This window comes from Mesoplodon densirostris, chromosome 14 (assembly GCF_025265405.1).
Source record: "Mesoplodon densirostris isolate mMesDen1 chromosome 14, mMesDen1 primary haplotype, whole genome shotgun sequence".
NCBI classification, from domain to species: Eukaryota; Metazoa; Chordata; class Mammalia; order Artiodactyla; family Ziphiidae; genus Mesoplodon; species Mesoplodon densirostris.
The window spans coordinates 84,634,906-84,653,678 of record NC_082674.1 but is presented as its reverse complement, the minus strand read 5'-3'; the positions used below and the strand labels follow the sequence as shown (position 1 = coordinate 84,653,678).

General features: G+C 40.6%; 1 protein-coding gene across 5 annotated transcripts in view; it reads left to right on the top strand.

Annotated features, from left to right (window-relative positions):
- CTNNA2 (catenin alpha 2) overlaps nucleotides 1–18,773 on the top strand; it is a 1,046,049-nt gene that overhangs the window by 765,995 nt on the left and 261,281 nt on the right. The gene's annotated exons all lie outside the window — the stretch shown is intronic.

Genomic DNA, 18,773 nt, shown 5'->3' with positions numbered 1-18,773 from the left:
ACTATAACCTCACAAAGCAAAAGCCACACACCTGCCACCTGGTAGGCACTCAGCAAATTCCTATTGATTGTCCAAAATGTGGCCAATTCTGATTTCAACAGTCACGAGTGGTAGTCATTAATCAGCAAATACCCGTCAAATGTCACTGAATACCAGGTAGTGCAAGACGTTTGTGATACAATGATAAGGATGACTTTCTAGTAGTATGAATGGCACAGACACATGAACCTGAAAAGATAAAAAGAACCATAATAGAAGGATGAATGAAGTATAATGCAGGCACACGCAGTGAGGAGCAACTGATGTCTGAGGAAATCAGGGATTCTTTAAAGGAGATGGCATTTGAAGGGGATCCTCAATAGTCAGGTGAGGAGCGATGGGGAAGATGCTGCAGGGTCTATCGCAGTGATCACTGATATTGAACAAAATGTAGGAGGAAATATGGGCATTGAGAATGCCATGTGGTAGAAACTAGAGGCATGAAAGCATGATCTGTTCCAAGAATACTGACTAGCACATGAGGTTGTGTTGCAGGTAGAAGATAAGATTGGAAAGCCACACTGAGGTCAAATTGGCCAGAACCATCTTGGACATTATCTTAAAGGTGTTAGATTGACATTATAAGATTTTAGGAAGTAACATATGTGTATTATTAAATATAGCAGTCAAATAATGGGTTGGGTTTTCACACAGTGAATCTGATGATGTAAAGTGACATAAATTAGCTGGCCTAATAATTTTTCAGCTCAAGAGTTAATTAGACTAATAATAATGGGATCATAAAACATGTCATCCAAATTGGGCACTTTTGAGAGTAAAATAATGCATTTTTATTAATTATGCTGGGACAATGGAAGCAAATTGGAAGGTATCATCATGGTTCCTATGAGATGACTGGTTCTGTGGATGGTACTTAGTTGGCAGGTAGGTTTTGGGGACCTCTGGCAGCCAGGCCAATCCATTCACTCATAAATATAGGATGGATGCTGTAGAATCCCAGAACCTCTCCAGTAGACCCTCTACTCATTGCAATAAACCGATTTCCAATTTAAATTATTTCAATGATACATTTACTTAGTGTCTCAAAATGCTATGCAAGCCCCATATTTAAAGAAGTGTTTTGTTGTTGTTGTTGTTGTTTTAATATGTGAGTACTTTAGTTCTCATGTAGCAAAATATTTTCTTAAAATTTTTCCATTCCTAAAGAGTTTGAAAGACTTGAGTTTACAACCCAGGTTAGATTCTGGGTCTATCTCTCAGTCTTTGAATGCTGAATAAGCTTATTTCTGTCTTTGAGCACATCTGTAAAGTGGTTAGCATAAGGACATTTTGTAGAGATTAAACAAGCAAGCAAAATTTAATGTTTAACACATGGTAGAAACCAAATAAGTAACTATTGTGTGTCTCTATTTTACATCTCTTCATTGAGAAAGCAGTTTTGATTTTTTGTTTTTACCACCACCCCTCAGTTTACTTGGTTCCCTTCATGTGCACTGTATCTGTACTGTAGCACTTATATTTTTGCACTATAATTGCTTTTAAAATTATCTTTCTTACTCATTAGGCCAATAATTCTCAAGTGGGTGCTATTTTGCACTTCCATCTCCAGGGTGCCAATGTCTGGAGATATTTTTGGTTGTCACAACTGGAGGAAGTGGTGCTATACTAGCATCCAGCTAGTAGAGACCAGGGATGCTGCTAAATACCCTACAAAGCATAGGGAAGCCTCTGCAGTAAAGAATATACTAGCCCTAGATGTCAGTAGTGCTTCAGGTAGGAAACCATGCCTTAGACTCTAACTCTGCAGGTAGTGATGCAGAAAACTTGGCCTCTGTGCACTGGTGCCAGATCAAATCTCAGAGACAGAGTTTTGGCTGAAGAAGAACAATAGCTTTATTTCATTGCAAGGAAAAGGGGGACACAGCAGGCTCATGCCCTCAAAAACTGTATGTCCCAACCTGGGGAAATTTGGTGAGGAGTTTTATAGCAATGGTTCAAGGGCTGGATTGCTGATAAGGATCAGGGTGTGTGCAGGGCCTGCATTCCTTTAATCTGGACTCAGGTGATCTCCTGATGAGCTTCTGTGGTTCTTGAGGTTATCAAACTATGACCTTCTCTCTGGAGTGAAGAATGCTTCATCAAGCAGTTAACATCTTCCATTTGTTGAGGGTTTTAGTTCTGCAGAAGAGCTCAAATATACTGTTATGTGTATCCCTTGAGGTGGAACCAGGACCCTGCCCCAAGGCTGCACTATTGTTTCTTGACTGCTCCCCCCTTGTCTCTGCATCCCCTCCCTTCCCTGATTAACAACTGTTTGAACCTGCCCTTTGGAACTCAGGGAAGGTCATAGAGGCTGAAGTCTAGTCCATACAAACAAGAAATGGGGGACACAGAAAGGCTTCCGTGCCCATGAGCCCCACAGTGTCCTACTCATTTTCAGTAACAACCATGACAGTTTGCTATGTCTCCAGTGTCTAGCACTGTGGTCATTATATGATTCCTTATGTTAATTGGTGAAGTGAATGAATCGGGACTGAAAGTTTAGCCATGACCTCATAGGGATTTCATCACTCCCTTTAGTCAACATGTGGGTTGCTGCTAAGACATCTCAAGTACATAGCTATCAGCTACCTGTGTGAAGTACTAGATATGTTAAACTGGAACTCTGAGAGGCACACCAAGAAAAAAAAAAAGTTACCAATAAGGGAATAGGCATCATATAGCTACTTAAATACCTCATTTAGGCTCCTTAATCAAAAGCACCTGCAAGCTTACATTTAGAGGACAAAATATTACATTTTTATCTGAATTAAATTGTGAGAGAATATGAGACTAAACTGTCTTTGGCTGTTTTGTGAAATGGAAATGTGTGAGGATGTATGAAGAAGATTGCTTTAAGTGGTTTATCTATATCTATCTATCATCTATCTATCTATCTATCTATCTATCTGATAGCTTCCAGTTTTTAATAACAGCTGTGGGACTCTTTAAAGAGCAAGGGAAAAAAAAAAAAAAAACAGGGCTTCCCCGGTGGCGCAGTGGTTGAGAGTCCGCCTGCCGATGCAGGGGACACGGGTTCATGCCCTGGTCCGGGAAGATCCCACATGCCGTGGAGCAGCTAGGCCCGTGAACCATGGCCGCTGAGCCTGCGCGTCTGGAGAGGCCACAACAGTGAGAGGCCCGTGTACCGCAAAAAAAAAAAAAAAAAAAAAAAACACCGGAAGCCATCCTGGCATTCAGAGCAAGAATTCTGCTCTGAGACTTAGGATACTCATTTTCTAATTATTGGATGAGAGTCAGACGAGCTGATTGATATATGCTGTGTGCTGTGAAAAACTGAAGAGCTTTCTGAGAAATCAATTAAGATTTCTGGAGACAGTCACATCTTCCCTCCCTGCCCTCACCTCAGTTCTCTTGGACTTTTTCTTAGCCTGAGTCAGTAATGTATTTAACAGGAAATCAAAAACTCAACAAATCATTACTTTGGTATTTCCTGCTGCACCTTGCATTAGTTTTCTAGGGCTGCCGTAACAATGTACCACAGACTGGGGTTTTAAAAATGGAAATTTATTTTCTCACAGTTCTGGAGACTAGAAGTCTGAAATCAAGGTGTCTGCAGGGTGGGTTTGTTCTGAGGCCTTTCTCTCAGGCTTGTAAATAAACAGGCTTCTTCTCTCATGATCTTTCCTGTGTTTTTCTATATCTAATCTCTTCTTCTTTAGAGACACTAGTCACATGGAATTAGGACCCACCCTAATGACTTCATTTAACCTTAATTATCTCTTTAAAGATTCTGTCTCCAAATAGTCACACTCTGAGGCACTATGGGGTTAGCACCTCAACGTATGAATTTCTTTTTGCAGGGAGGGGGACATAATTCAGCTCATATCACACCTCTACAGGGCTCAATATCAAGTAGGTGCTCAGGAAATACTTGCTTTTCGACAGAATGGTCTACTGTTTGAAGTAGGATGTGGTGGCTGACCCCAGGGCACATAGAGACAAAGGTCAGCCTGGCTGCTGTGATATGCAGCTTACAAAGTCTACCTTGGCTCAGACCACCACAGATGGAAGCCTGGTCCAGTGCTTGATGGTTCTGCTCCTGGAAAACTGAGTTTAAGAAGCCTAAGCCAGGATAATTAGATTGTATTTAATGTTGATTGATTTGTTAGTTCTTCTCTTTGTTTATTTCTTTGTTTTCCACTTAGCAGGTCTTGATTAATCACAGGGGAAAGAAGGCAAAGAGAGGGTTGGGATAGCCCTGGAGAAAGGGTTCCGGTGGGAAAGCCCTTCCAGGAGGCAAGTGTTCCTGGGGAGCTCTCTGAATAGGGAGGAGGAGAGGGGACACCGGGGTACACAGCTGGGTGGTAGTAAGCCTGGCTTCATGCTTGTTTACATGTGGGTGGGAGAGAGGGACAGATTACCTAGACAACTTTGAACTTAACGCCATTCTGGCTTCTGCACAAGGAATAAAAGGACTTGAACCGTAACCCAGTGATTCACCCTTAAGACAGACTTACTGCTGATTTCACTCCAGACTTGAACCTCCCTTCTGGTTCTTGGTTTCTGACTTCTATTTTGACTACCTATTAGTACCATCCACATAAATGATAGTAACTGGATCCCTGGCCTGTTGTTCTGTTCCCTTGATGGTTCCTACTTTGCATCCAACACAGTGCTAGAGTCGCCAACCTCCAGGGTAAGGTTTCAGCCATCCTTTGCCTTAAACTCCACACATATCTTTTTTTTTTTTCCTTCTCCATATCATTTGATCTTTTTCCCCTCAGTCTTTTTGTTTACTGTCATGGATACATCTAATTTCTAATCCTAAAATCCCTGATCCATGGATTTCCTAATGGGACCAGAGTTTGCTTTCAACTCTCTAAGCTTTCCTTTTCTAAACCCCCCATAAAGGTTTCTATGCTACTTTTGTCCTGTTTAGAGATCAACTTTCTATTTTCCAAAATGTCAACCATTTTATGTCACTGCTTCATTGAGAATTCACATGCCTGTTACTGGATTTAGTGAAATACACATACAGGTAAACCAGAAGGATGAAGTTACTAATCCCATGAAGTGTACTAATCCCATGAAGTGTCTAACAGGATAAACAGATGAACAACCAGTGAGCAGATTATATACTTAAGGTCTTTCTCAATTTTATTAGTATTTTACCAGGGAACTTCTAGAGTCATTATCAATGAATTAAAATAAAACTCTAATGATAGCTCTCTAGACTTTGCATCACAGTAGAAGGCATACTTAGAAAAGAGGTGTGTTTTGGCTGCTCAGATCCATCTCTGGAGGCCCCACTTACCTAGGTGTGAATAAGTAATTAGCAGCTTCGCTCTCTGACTCCCCATCAGTATGGGGCAGACATGACAGGTCTGCTGCATCTGGCTTCCTGATTTCAGTCAGGCCATGCCTTCCTTGACGTGCCAAATAAGGGGAACTGAAATAGAATCCACTTGTGCTACTTGGGAGATTTCTCTCTCTTGGCAGTTAGTTCTAGGTGCTCAGTTTGATTAAAATCATTAGTAAGGTGTGTTCACTCCTGATTTCATTACTCATGCATGGGACTGAAGGAAGGAATCAGTCTCCAACATTTGTTCCCCATCTCTCACTAGCATAGGAAACCGCAGCTGTTGGGTTTGAATTTCTCACTACTTTATTAGTAAAGTTTCAGGATCCATGTCTGGTTCTCCTTTTTCATGGCCTTATATTTGAATTGTGTTATAAATCGACTTTAAAATGGTGAAAATTCCGTGAGTGTTAATACCACTCAGATGTCAAAAGATTTTCAAATGGCTAGTCTGTGTAAACCCAGATCCAATCTATAAAACAATGTTTTCTCCCTAGACAGTCAATCCATCCATCATTCATCCATTCATGGTTCAGAGGCTGGGCATTGTGCCTCTCCTGAAGAGGTTTACTATGAAGAGAGGACAAAAATTCAGGGTCAGGAACCTGCTGATTTTCATGTTAGACTTGTAGACAGACATTTTGCATGTATTATTTCACCCCAATCTACAGCTAGGCATTCTTTTCACTATTCTGTGGCTGAGGACTGAGATTTAGTGAGTTTAATTTCCAAGGGTTACACAGCTATTAGGTAGCAGAGCCAAGATGTAACTTAATACTGTTTGTGTCTGCTTCAAAAATTGTTTGAAGGAAGGGAAGGCTTGGGAGAAGGCAAGAAGGAAGGGTGCTTGGTGGTTGTGGGCTGGCAGTTTCATTTGCATTGTCATTTTACCTAAGAATGAGGTAACACTGATTTCTTTATCACAGCATCCATCTCCACTTGCCCCAAGTCTTAGAATCACAGCACTCAGTAGACTAAGATGGCCCTTGGAGTTGACACAACCTTTTTATTTTACACTACTGTGTTATATACATAACCGACAGATGCATCACCAAACAATTTGGGTGTTGCTGCCAACCTGTTTCAGTAGTTTTTTTCCTTTACAATTAGTGCCCCAAATCCTGCTCTTTCATAGGATTGATGATATAATGGGAAGCAACTATGGTTCAACTGCAGTTCAGCTGAGAGTAAACAGAGAAAATTCAAGCAAACACATTTAGTCTTACTCCTGCCTTTTTTCATGAGAGCTTGGAAGTCCAGGGGCAGCTATAGCCAAATCTCTGTGAGGGATGCAGGGTGAAACCACCCAGAGCCAGCTTGCCCAAAGGCTGTTCAGGGATTTGTCTGAGAGGGATGCTATGGCCTAATATCAGAAATGACTCTACCAGTTGCTACTGTGGTTCAGAGAAGGCAGAATTCTGTGTTGGCTGTGGGGTCAGGGAGAGCTTGATCTGGGCTGTAGAGGATGCTTCGGGATGGGGAAACAAGGCAGAGTTAGCATATGGGAGATTAACATGGGGTGTTGAGAGAAACGCTTCTCTGAGAACTGGGAGGTACTTACAAGGGAGCAGAGAGATTGGGACCATGGAGAGAAGAATTTGGGAGTAAATTTTCAGAAAATGTTGAGAAATCATCAGAGTGTAGACTTGGGTTTACCAGCAGAAACTCTGAAATACTGCCAGATCAGGATCCTGTTTTTGAGTGTATGTGATTTTGCAATTCTGTAAAGCTCTCTATGCTTTAGAAAGATCAGCAGCCTCCTTTATTTCTGTGTCCATTGTATCTAGCAGCCTTATTTTAACGTCTACTTGTAGATGTGACCATGGCAGGCAAGAAATTTGGGGGAGCTGGTTCAGCTTTCTTTCGGGGACTTTTTCTGAAATGATGTTGCAGGCTGTGTCTACTCTGCAGTATGGCTTTCTTTTTCGAATTAAGTGGATTGGTTATGAAATTTATTTTGGAGATACAGTGACTGATTCATTCAGAATTAAGCAGATTTGCCTTAATTGTGGATCGTTGGTCCTATTTCAGGCTTACTAGTAGTAAATCATTGTAAAACTCATTGGTCCCAAATCAGGCTGAGCAACAGAATTCCATGGCAATCTGAAATGCAGGTTCCTGGGTATTAATTGGAAAGATTTTGTTTAATAAATGATTCATCAGGTTGGGACCCACTGAAACGATCTGTGTATTTCCAGAACTTGTTTGTAATTTTTTAAAAGTTTATTAAACATACAGATTTACAACCTACTCCAGAGCTATGGAATGGAATCTCTTGGTAGAGGAACCCAGGGATCTTCATTTATAACAATTATCTCACATCGACAGTTTCCAGCCTCGGGTTATTGAGCCTAAGACTCTCCTATCTACCTTCTCATTTCTGGACACCACTTACTATCATTTAACCAGCAACACCCTGGGGACTTAATCCACCTAAAAGCTTACATTGATGGCCAGTCACCATAGCCCTGCACTGTCAGAGACATGTGCTTGGGCACAAGATGCTGCTCTTCTGGCTCTGTCAGTAGACAGGGATGAACAATCGAGAAACAGCTAACACCCAAGGTCTCTGAGGGGCCCTAGAGGTCAGAACTTCACGATGGAGGATTAAGTCTCACCCAAGAAATTCTTTTAATTTGGGCTATTTATCCTCTTTAACTTATAGTCAAAGACTTTGCATTGTCATGAGGATTCAGTGAAGTGGGGCATGCACACACAACTTGAAAATGTATAAGATGCTAGGATTATAATCCAGGCAAAGATTTTGCTGTGTGTATATTTTGTTTTGAAGTTTTTTCCTGCAGCTGGTCTAGAGAGAATACGATACACTTTTTAAAATTCCCTGCAGACTTAGAGAACTTTCAGTAGGATCCAAGCATAGGAAGGAAAAAGATCTCAGTGTCTGGCTTGTCGTGATGCACATTCTCAACTCTCCCCCTTAATAGACACAGTGTATGCTACAGAGAGCAAAGTGTAATCTTAAGAACCTTGTAATTCTTTACAAATTAACACAGCAGATGGTGTTTATGGGAGCCACATAGTGAGGAATATTTGGGATGATGTAAGACATGTGTTCCAGGGTTTCGGCCTGCTCTCTATTTAGTTTAGTTTTTAATTGTCATGCTGCAAAAAATGCTGTTTGCCTCATAAAGTTTTCATCGGTTCCAAGTGTGAGCAAAGGCCCCATGAGATGGTTCCATCATGGGTCAGATTCCAAGCACTCTTAGTGAGAAGGGCCTCAGAGTGGTCCCTGAGTCACCTAAGCATGAGGAGTGCCCTGTGCTTGGACCCTGGTCACTCAGCAGTGGTCTTGAGATATTGGTGCTGGGGGTGGGGAGCCGCCTGGCCTTTCAGTCTGGCTTGGGGGTGGGTTTGGGAAGTTGAGAAAGAGCCCAAGTCTTGATAAGCAAAAGGGCTAACAATGAGGTTAACAGCTCTTGATTGGGGCTTGCTAGTGTCTAAGTAGTTAAAATATTTCTTCAGTTATTTTGACTGTCCAGATAATTAAAAACAAAATATTATTCTCTCTTAGTTCCCTCATAGTGATAGGTTGTAAAGTGGCCAAGACCTGTATGGTGGCTTTCCAGATAGTGCTGACCTTTTGGAGGGGAGTGTGAGAGGAAGAAGAGGGGCCATGACATAGAATGGGGGGTGGTGATGCTGAGAGGACGGGGAGAGGTGGTCCTCACAGGCTTTTCAAGGACCAAGAAAGGTCAGATTTGATTTGGGGAGGAAAAAAGCCTTGGCTCTGAAGAGTGCAAGGAAATCTCTTTGGGGGTCCCCTGGGCATGCAGGAAGTGCCTGACACTCCCAATCTGTGTATTTCCTCTTCCCAATGTCACCAAGGAAACTTCTTCATTTTGTTCTGCTGTAAGGTTGGCAAACAGAAGCCTCCCAGATGCTCTCTTGGATGGCCTCTTTGTCCCTTAGAAGTGTCATTTCACCAAACCCATTTCTTTTTGGTATCTAGTGTCCTCAAGCTTACCTACTCCCATCTCCCACTATTTTGAAAGAAAATTTTGATAAAATCATGTACAATTTGTATGTTTCTTTTCCCAAGTGTGTGCATCTTAATCCTATGCATACAATCAAAGGCTTTGATTTCTGTCTTCTTTTTGCTCACATGAGGTTTGGAACAGGCAAGGAAGATAATGAGCATACAAAGAGGGTAGGTAATACTATTACTCTACTTGTGGTGAAGCTACAGCTACTCTATTTCCACCTCCACACACATGTAGCCTTGCCCCCAAGGATCCATATCATGTCATTGTGTCAAACAGTCAGAATACTAATTATTGCATTTATTATTATTTAATACATATTCGTATGTACCTATTGATACATATTTCTAATTTGCTTGGTATCTAGTCTGTGGTAAGGACTGTGCAAGAAACTTCAGTTTCAAGGAAGTGTGATTGGCTGACATCTTCTTGTCTGCTATGCACTTAATTGTGTCCCTCCAAAATTCATATAGTGAAGCCCTACCTCTAATGTGATCATATTTGGAGATGGGGCCTCTTGGAGATAATTAGGTTTAGATAAATTATTAGAGTGGGACCCTCATGATAGGATTAGTGCCCTTTTAAGAGAGACACTAGAGAGCTTGGTTATGTATGTTAGCGAGGAAGAGATCTCTCATCAGAAACCAAACCTGCCAGACCTTGATCTTGGCTTTCCATAATATTTCCTCCTGAATAGTGAGAAAATAAATTTATGTTGTTTAAGCCACCCAGTCTGTGGTATTTTGTTGTGTCGGCCCAAGCTGACAAATACACTGTCCTTAAACTCCTGTATTTTTAATTGGGAAGAAGGGACGTATAGTCATGACAAGTTTCTGAACAATAAAGGATTGTAATGATGCATCTTATATATTTGTATTTTAGCTTTAGAGTGTGACATCTGAAATTCAATTAACAATGCAAGAGATTTGTATAATACACAGCTGTTGCCTGCGTGGAAACTGGCAATTAAATAAATGATATAGGTGGCTGTAGGCACTCGGGGGAGGATGGGCCTCTGTCAGCTGGGAGAGCAGGAAGGTACGATGAAGGAATTACAATATGAACTGGCACCTGATCCATGGGCAGATGAAGCCCAGGAAGGCCAAAGCTTGGGTTCTCCACCCAGATGGACGTTCCATAAACCAAGGTAATCCTCTGTCTGAGTGTTTTCTGATTTCTGTGAACTCTCAGCAATATGTACCCAGTTATTGGCCTCTTTTTGAGATGGTGGAAAATGCCAGACTCCTGGGATCCTTTAGCTATTGATAGCTTTAACTGTAACTGAGTGGTTTGGAGAATATGCACTTAAAAATGAAGTGGAAGTTTAAATTTCATTGAAATTTAAATCATTTAATCAGTGTGGGTATATACATGTTTGTGTGTGTGTATAAGATCAATGGAAATTTGCAGTTCGTCTTGGCTACGTTCATCTCAACTGTAAAGATAAAATGGCATTTTTTAGCAGTTTGCTCATTTCATGGTCTCTCACTGACTTCAAAGACATGTGTGGTTAATTAACCATGGCTCTCAGCAGTCACCCAAGCTTGGCAGCTTGGGAAAGGGGAGCTCTGATGAAAACTGTCTTCTAGGCAGTGTTGTCTGACAGATAATCACTGAGGGCTACACCTGTGATAAAATAAATCAAGGAGCAAGAATTGTAACATTACACAGGTGCCAACCACTGCCTATGGCTTTGATCAGCAAATTGTGAAGTGGGTGAAATTTATTTTTAGGACCCCACATTTTCCAAATAATTTATCCCTTTCATACCTACCTCCTATCCCCAGGAGCCTACTTGGACCGTCCATCCTTCTCTCCACAAACAAGTGGGTAGAAGCACTTCTGGAGCACTTCTTAGGAGTTTTATGCTGAGTCCTCCAGGAGAAAATAAAATTCACTATCCACAAAAAGCTTGGGTTCTACTCTGCAGGAACATGAAAACTTGATAAACAATGCAGGATGGTCTGTTGTTAACATCTGCATTATTTGGAACAGTATATAATAGAAGGATATGGTCAGAGGAGAGGAAAGTCTTCAGGGGCCAGGTCAGTCTAGAAACACTCCCTGGAGGAGGATTTTAAGCTGTTGCTTGAAGAATGGGTACATCCTGCTTAGGCAAATGGTTGAAGGGAGAATGACACCTTTCAACCAGGCACCAACATGAGGCAGAAAGTGTGTGAGTTGTTGAGAAGGAGCAAACTGATTAGAGGTGTGGGCAACTACAAGAAGGAGGTCAAATTAAGAAGTCTTAAAATATAGGCTCAAAAGTTTACTAGGAAGGGGAGATGCAGTAAGAACTAAATGGGAACTGAGAGGAATATTGAGCCAAGGAAGTGAAAGCTTGGTCTCAACAGGCTGTAATGAGGATGCTGAGGGAGTCTGGTGTGGTGTAGGAGATGTACACTGGGGAAGCTGGGTGTCATGAGTGGAGTGATTTGAGGAACAGCAGGAATCCTAGAGACTTTTTGATGGAAAAATTCTCAAGTTTAGTGACTGATCAGATTTAGGGGAGAAATATTATATTAGGATTTAGAACTTGGGCAGTGATTAGTGCAGGGAAAAAGTCTGTAGGTGAAACCAAGGCCTGAGCTCCTTTGGTTCTCTGAGCTGTGTCCATGGGGTACTTGCTGAGGTTTCACTGTCTTCCATACTGCCTTCAAATTAGTTTGGTCTGGTAGTGTAATGTCTCTGATTTAGTCAGACCTCTTTGGTTGTAAGTGACAGAAATCCAACATCAAGAAACGTGGGGGAATTGGTTAACTTGTGACACTAGGAAATGTATTGATAGATACTAATGGATTTAGGTACGGCTGGATTCAGGAACCCATGTGTTTCATTCACTAATATAATACAATTTTTAAGTGCCTACTATGTGCCAGGCAAAGCTCCAGGCTGCCAGATATAATGGTAGGTAAAGCCCAGACTGTACCCTCATGGAGCTTTATTTTTACAAGTTTAGTATATAATGGAAACTATGAACCAATTTGTTTTGACTTCAAAAGCTGACTTCCCTTCCCCTTCTCTTCCCTTCCTTCCCCTTTCCTTCTATTTCCTTTCCCTAGCATCTCATCTCTTTTCAGCCCCAATTAATCTCTCATCTCTCTCTCTCTCTCTCCTTCCCTCCCCTCCCCCACCTCCCAGCTATGCTTTCTTTTTATGGCATCTATTTTGAAAGATCCCTAACTAGCTCAAGGTGTATCTGCTTCCAGTTTATCAATCTCAGTGCAGAAAAATATGCCTCCTTCTTAATAATTTTACCTACTACCTTATAGCTGAATCTCACTGGTTCAGATGTTATCCTGAGTTTATCCCTGGGCCAGAACTCCTTGGTTGAGAGTCAGAAGGAAAAATTAGAGGGTTTACTGAAAGAACATGAGGTTGCTGGGAGAATGAAAACAAATAGTGATGTGCCCTGATCTCTCTGAGTCAGGCCTTCTCTGTGCACTGCCTGATGTGTGTACTAACATTGCTATGCTAGTAGGTATGGTCTGGGAGTTTCACAAATAATGCCATCCTGCTGTTTTAACCTTCTATATATTGATGATTCTTTCCTTGGGCATTGGTGAGGCCTGGCAGAGAAATGTCAGACACATTTTTGCCTTGACACATTTTCATCAGTTTTTCCCTTTCTACTTTTATCCTCCCACCCCTATTCCAGAATCCAGGAAAGCTGGGTTTTTACGTGGTCAAAGTATCCTGATTGTGGGTTTGATTTGAGGCTGATGCTAAACTTTTATCCATTCTAAAGAGATATTGTCCATTTCTTTTCTAAGAAAAATGTCCATAGCTAGTGAAAAGGAAATATTTAGAAAGGTTCACATTCTCAGACTGTGATTGACACCGAATGTAAAGGTATTATGAAACGTTCATATTTTTGGTGCTATTTGTAATAAGAATATGATTTCTACATGCAGGGTTTGAGGGTAGATGGTCAACCCTCCAAATATGATAGGGTGACTGCTAGATCAATAGATAATTTTTTCTCCTCCCTCCTGTTGTCTATATCATAGGTTTAAATGACAGGAAAATGTGTGGGAGATGGAGTGCATGGCACATTATTGCTTTCTGCTGTTCTGATGATTTTGACTTCCATCTCTTTAAAATGACAACAATCTGAAGACTGGGCATTTGATTAGCTGCCCATGCATTCAGCATAGTAGAGTCATTGCTATACAGTATTTTGAAGATTTCTCATACATTCAATCAAGTTTGCAGGTACTGTTGAGGGAAAGGAAAAAGTGATAGACATTTGCTTTCTTACAGCCATTTCCCACATATTAATATTGTGCCCTGAAACTAACATGAAACCACAGATCTGATGGAAGCACTGAGATAATAGATTTATATCCTCAGGGCCTCCATGAATGACTCCTTGTACTGAATTATGTGTTTAATGTGGAAAGAGGGTCTTGGATGGGGAACAGCCTTTAAACAAATACACAGTCACTTTCAGAAATTTAAAAATTACTATTCCTTATTTTTTTGTTTTATAAATTAAGGAGTTGTGAACTATGCAGCATACAATTTAAATATACTGCATATGTCTTCAGTGTTTCAGAAGGGATGATGGATATTTAATAAAAGGGAGAGAGAGAAAGAAAAATGAAGACACTCTTCTGATAAGTAAAAGGGCTTTTATTTCACAAAAGGACAAAGGATAGTTTTATTTTTAAAAATGAACTAAAATATTGTCTTTTTCCTGGAGAATGATGGTGAAAAATCAAAATTTCAATTAATGGCCTCAATCATTTTTGTGTAGGATTAAACTGAAAATATGAAAGTCTTCTTGACAGCATCTAATACTTTGGCAAACTGGACTTAAATTTAGAGCCAGAGGCTGGGAGAATAAAGGACCCCCTATAAAAAGCCAAATCAGGAAATTCATTCCCTTCCCTCTCATCAATTCAAGCTGCGGATCTACCCCAAATGTGTTTTGTAAAATAGAGCCCAGCGACTAAAACAAATAAAGTTTAATAAACACGCACCTCCCTAGCACAACAGATGGCAACTAGGAAGTCTGCCTGAAGCAGTGTGAGAGATTGCTCGTGCCTGTCTTCTTCTTTTTTTTTTAATAATGATATTTATTAAATGGTTATCTCTATTGCAGACTCGTTCTCTGCAGGTAAAGATAAAGAAGTCAAGTAGGGAGCAGTCTGAGAAAGGCACACAGGGTCTGCAGACAACATGTGATTAGGGCAGATACACCTTAAACAGGGATTTTTTTTGAGAGCCTTTGAAAAGAAACATGAAACTCTATAAAATCACAGAATCCTAGAATTTTAGAGATGGGAGAAGGTTTAGACATGGAATGGAAATGGCCCTGGGCTGGAAGTCCAGAGATCCTGGTCAGACACTAGTGAGCCATGTGATCAGTGATTTTATCTTTCTGGATTTTGGTCTTTTCATCTTTGAGAGGAATGAGGGGGTGAGGAAGGAGAAGCAATTGATTGAGTTACCTCTGCTGGGTCAAGTACTGTGCTACATGCTCCAGATCCTATCTCTTTTATGTTCACAATAATCCCCAAAGCAAACATTTATCCACATTTTAGAGATAAGAATACCCCAACTGACAGCCAATTCTAGCCCATTCTGCAGTGCCGTGAGAGCCTCCCTACAAGGGGCGCGTGGTTACATGTTCGGGATCCCCCATTTCCTGGGGTTTGTCACTCATCTCTGGCCCCTCCATTGGACAGATGATAAGTCTGGAGTGTAGAGAAGTGCCAAATCACTTAGGTAGTTATTGGCAGAGAGTGCTTATGACTGCTTTTCGTTTCCTTCTGTTCAGCAAAGGCAGGGAATAAAGGGATGACTGGCTGAAGACCACACACTTTTGTTTACTAGGTGATGGTGTGAAAATGAAGACAGAGGTCTCTCTTCACTTCAGTTTGTTAAACAATTTTTAGTTTATAGAGCCTGGAGGGTCAGGGAGGGAGAGTTTAGGTTAGGATTCTTGTTGATCCCCTGGGAACTAGAATTTGCTCATGATGATCAAATCTTTAGTTATTTAACAAATATATCCAACAACCGACTATGTAAAAGACATTCATCTGGAGTTTTTGACCCTTATTTCACCTCTTAGAATATCCCATACTAGTCATTTAAAATGAACCGCCCAAAATATTCCTTCCTTAAACAGAAATAACTCTTCTTTAGGAATTCTAGTCTTTGGCAAGGTTTTCATATATTACCTGCCTGAGTGGAGAAAGTTGCAGTCCAGGTGATCTAAAAATAGTTTCTGTGTACTTTCCAAAGCAGTACTTTCATTTTTTTCCACAGTAGAAATACTTTCCTAATTACCCTGAATACTGTTAATGCCTTTTATTGTTTCCAGCACATTGACACCTTGATTGATTGTCCTGCTAACCTGGTGAAGAAGATAGGGCATATATTATGCTATCCATTGTGCTTATGAGAAAACTCAGACATAAAAAATGAGCAGATCATTATTCCAAGATCACAGAACTTAATAAAGAAGGGCTGACTAGGACTCCTGACTAGGAGTCAGGAGTCTTTCTTTGTTTGGTCTCTCTCAATGATTAGCTTCCTGTCCAATTTAGGTTGATAATTTAAAAGTATTTCTACCTGGGGTCATACCAGAGCACAGGAAAATATGGAGTCGTGGGCTGCTAGTCCCCATTTACTACGTAAATCTGAGCATTGAGGGGTTACTAGCCTTGTTCCTGTGTCCCTACCTTATTTTTAAAAATTAGTGCTAACAAAGGGCCAGTGAATGGATGATTTCAGCTGGTGACCCCAGTTTCTTAAGCTCTAGTCCCAGCCTTACCATTCCCTCACCTCTCTAAACTATGAAAACAAAGATGGCACCCAAGTCAACTGCAGTTTTTTGAACTGCTTTCAGCCAAAGATTTGAAAGCTCAAGACACCAGATCACAAATATTATACAAAGAGAATCCCAACAACACAGGGACCTGGAATACTAATGTCACCGGAGATGCTCTGAACTTGAAGATCATACTATAGTTGGCTGTAATCATACTATAAAGAAGCTCCTATAAAAATAACCTGTCTCTAGAGCTAGTCAAACCAATCCCTTCACATCGTGGAGAAAAGGCTGGCCCATTCCATTCACTGTCCTCCCAGTACCTGCCTTGTTCTTTCTTCTCTTGATGCTACTTTGGCCCACCCTCTTTCCTATTCGAATTTTGCCCGGGACTTAAGGTCTAGCTAAATCTTCCGATCCCTCTGTGAGATTACTGACTTCCCAAATGCAGCATCTCCTTCCTCTTTGGAGCATCTTATTTAGCCCTGTAGGGAGTTAGTCTCTCTGTGGAGTTGTTAGTCTTTTTGCTCTCACATTGGGGTCACTCACTGGATTAGGAGCTCCTCAAGTGTGAGAATGTGACTCTCGCTTTTTGTGCATCCCCTGCACCCCCCTACCACCCCCCCCACCGCTGACCAACATGATGCCTCACATCTCTGGGACATGTGCTATACAGGTGCTGGTTATTGATGCCAGATGGGATACAGAATCCCATGTTGCCCAGCTATTCACAGAATGTGTGTCTGTAACCACCCTACTTACAACTTTGAGCATCCCCATTACCCCTGGGGGTAGGGTTGCTGGATTTAGCACATAAAATTATAGGACACCCAGTTAAATTTGAAATTTAGGTAAACAATGACTTTTTTTTTAGTATAAATATATCCCCTAATTTTTTAAAGTTTAAAATTTTAAAATGTTATCTGACCTGTACTTGTGTGACGCACTTTACTGGCCTCACCTAATCCTGGCCCTGTCAGGACTTGGCTTTATTTAAAGTTTTGATCCTTGTTCAGCATGGATTTTTTGGCATTAATTTTGAGTTTTTAAACTATTGTATTAAACTATTGTTTATCTTGATTCCTGAGTTCTTTGATGACCCCTTACATTTTATACCTGAGGCAAGTGCCTCACTCCTCTCACCCTGGTCCCAGGTCTTCTGTCATCCTCATGGTCTCCTTTGTAAATGGAGATAATGATATGTCACTGGCAGGATGCAATGAGCCCTGTATGACACAGTATTTGTTCAGTAATTATTTTGTGTATTCACACTGTCTTGACTTTTTTTACATTGGAAAGTTCAGTGATTCAGTCTGCTTCTCTCATAGTCACATTTTAAAACAAACTCACAATTGTTCATTTTCCAAAGTAAGTTTTTAATTACTCTCCTACATGGAAAGGGCTTGAGAAATCTGTGGTTCCAGAATGATTGTGGTCCAGACCCCTGTCAAAGTGCCCGTATTTTGAAGGCAGACGTCCTATTTGCAAGGAGGAAACCAAAGAGAAAAGAAACAGCTCTGGCTGCTAAGCTGGTGTCACACCTGACTATGGCGAGCCAGGGCGCTGAAGTCATGCTCCCTATGTGACAGCAGTCCTCGGAAGATTAAGCAGCGCATCGTTCTTCTCCATATACTTTTGTTTCCTTTTAGCTAATTGTATGCTGATGTTTCAAAGTTGTAAATGTTGGTCACTTTATTTTAAGCTCTTTCTACCTACAAAACTTCAGAGTGTACATCTGAGAGGGTCAGCATTTGAGTTTAGGGAGTGGAAAAATGGTGATGGGGATTTGTAGGTTTTAATTGATTAAAAATATGCACATATGCCCTGGTTTGGGCTTTTTCATGAAAAATCCTATAGGATTACACATCGACCATTCATTCAAGAAAAAATGATTAATTAAGCAAGTTGTAGAAAAGAGTGACTGTTTTACATCTAGGTATATGTAAATTGGATGTGTATGTATCAGCCTTATGCATCCAGGACTTTACCATTGGAAGAGAACATCTAGAAATCTGTCCAATGTTAATTTCTATGGATCCTCGAAACACATTATCCCATGAGGCACAGTTTATGACCTGGGATCTCATTTCATCATATACACAAATTACTGCAGAGACCTACTTGGTTTTACAGAGACTGAGTATGGAACAAGAATTGGCCTGACACTGGGACCATAAATAAATAGATCTGTAGGGTGTTTGACTAAAGTTTAGATAATTTAATAGATTTGACAAAGATTCTGAGAACAATTTTCTCTTCAGAGGAAGATAATGCCATCCACAAAGTTATGTAGAGCTTTTTATCCATGGGAATCTTGTTGCTGTTGTGGTTTTAAAAAGATAATGGAGGTTCTGTTTGGTTTGGTTTTAATTGTGTTACTACAGCAATGAAAAAAAAATAGAAAAAACAAAAGGGAAAACAGAAACTAGTCAAACTTCCACTGAATAATTTATCAAGATTATTATTATTATTATCTTTTGCCTTTGCCTCTGCTTGTTACAGTCATAAGGGAAATTTTCCTCGTGACCTCAAGCTGTGGGTTCCTTATTATAATGTTTAGCATTCCACTGCATGGCAGAACAAAGATTAAAACACTATGTTTTCTAGTAAAACATCTCTTTTGATTTTG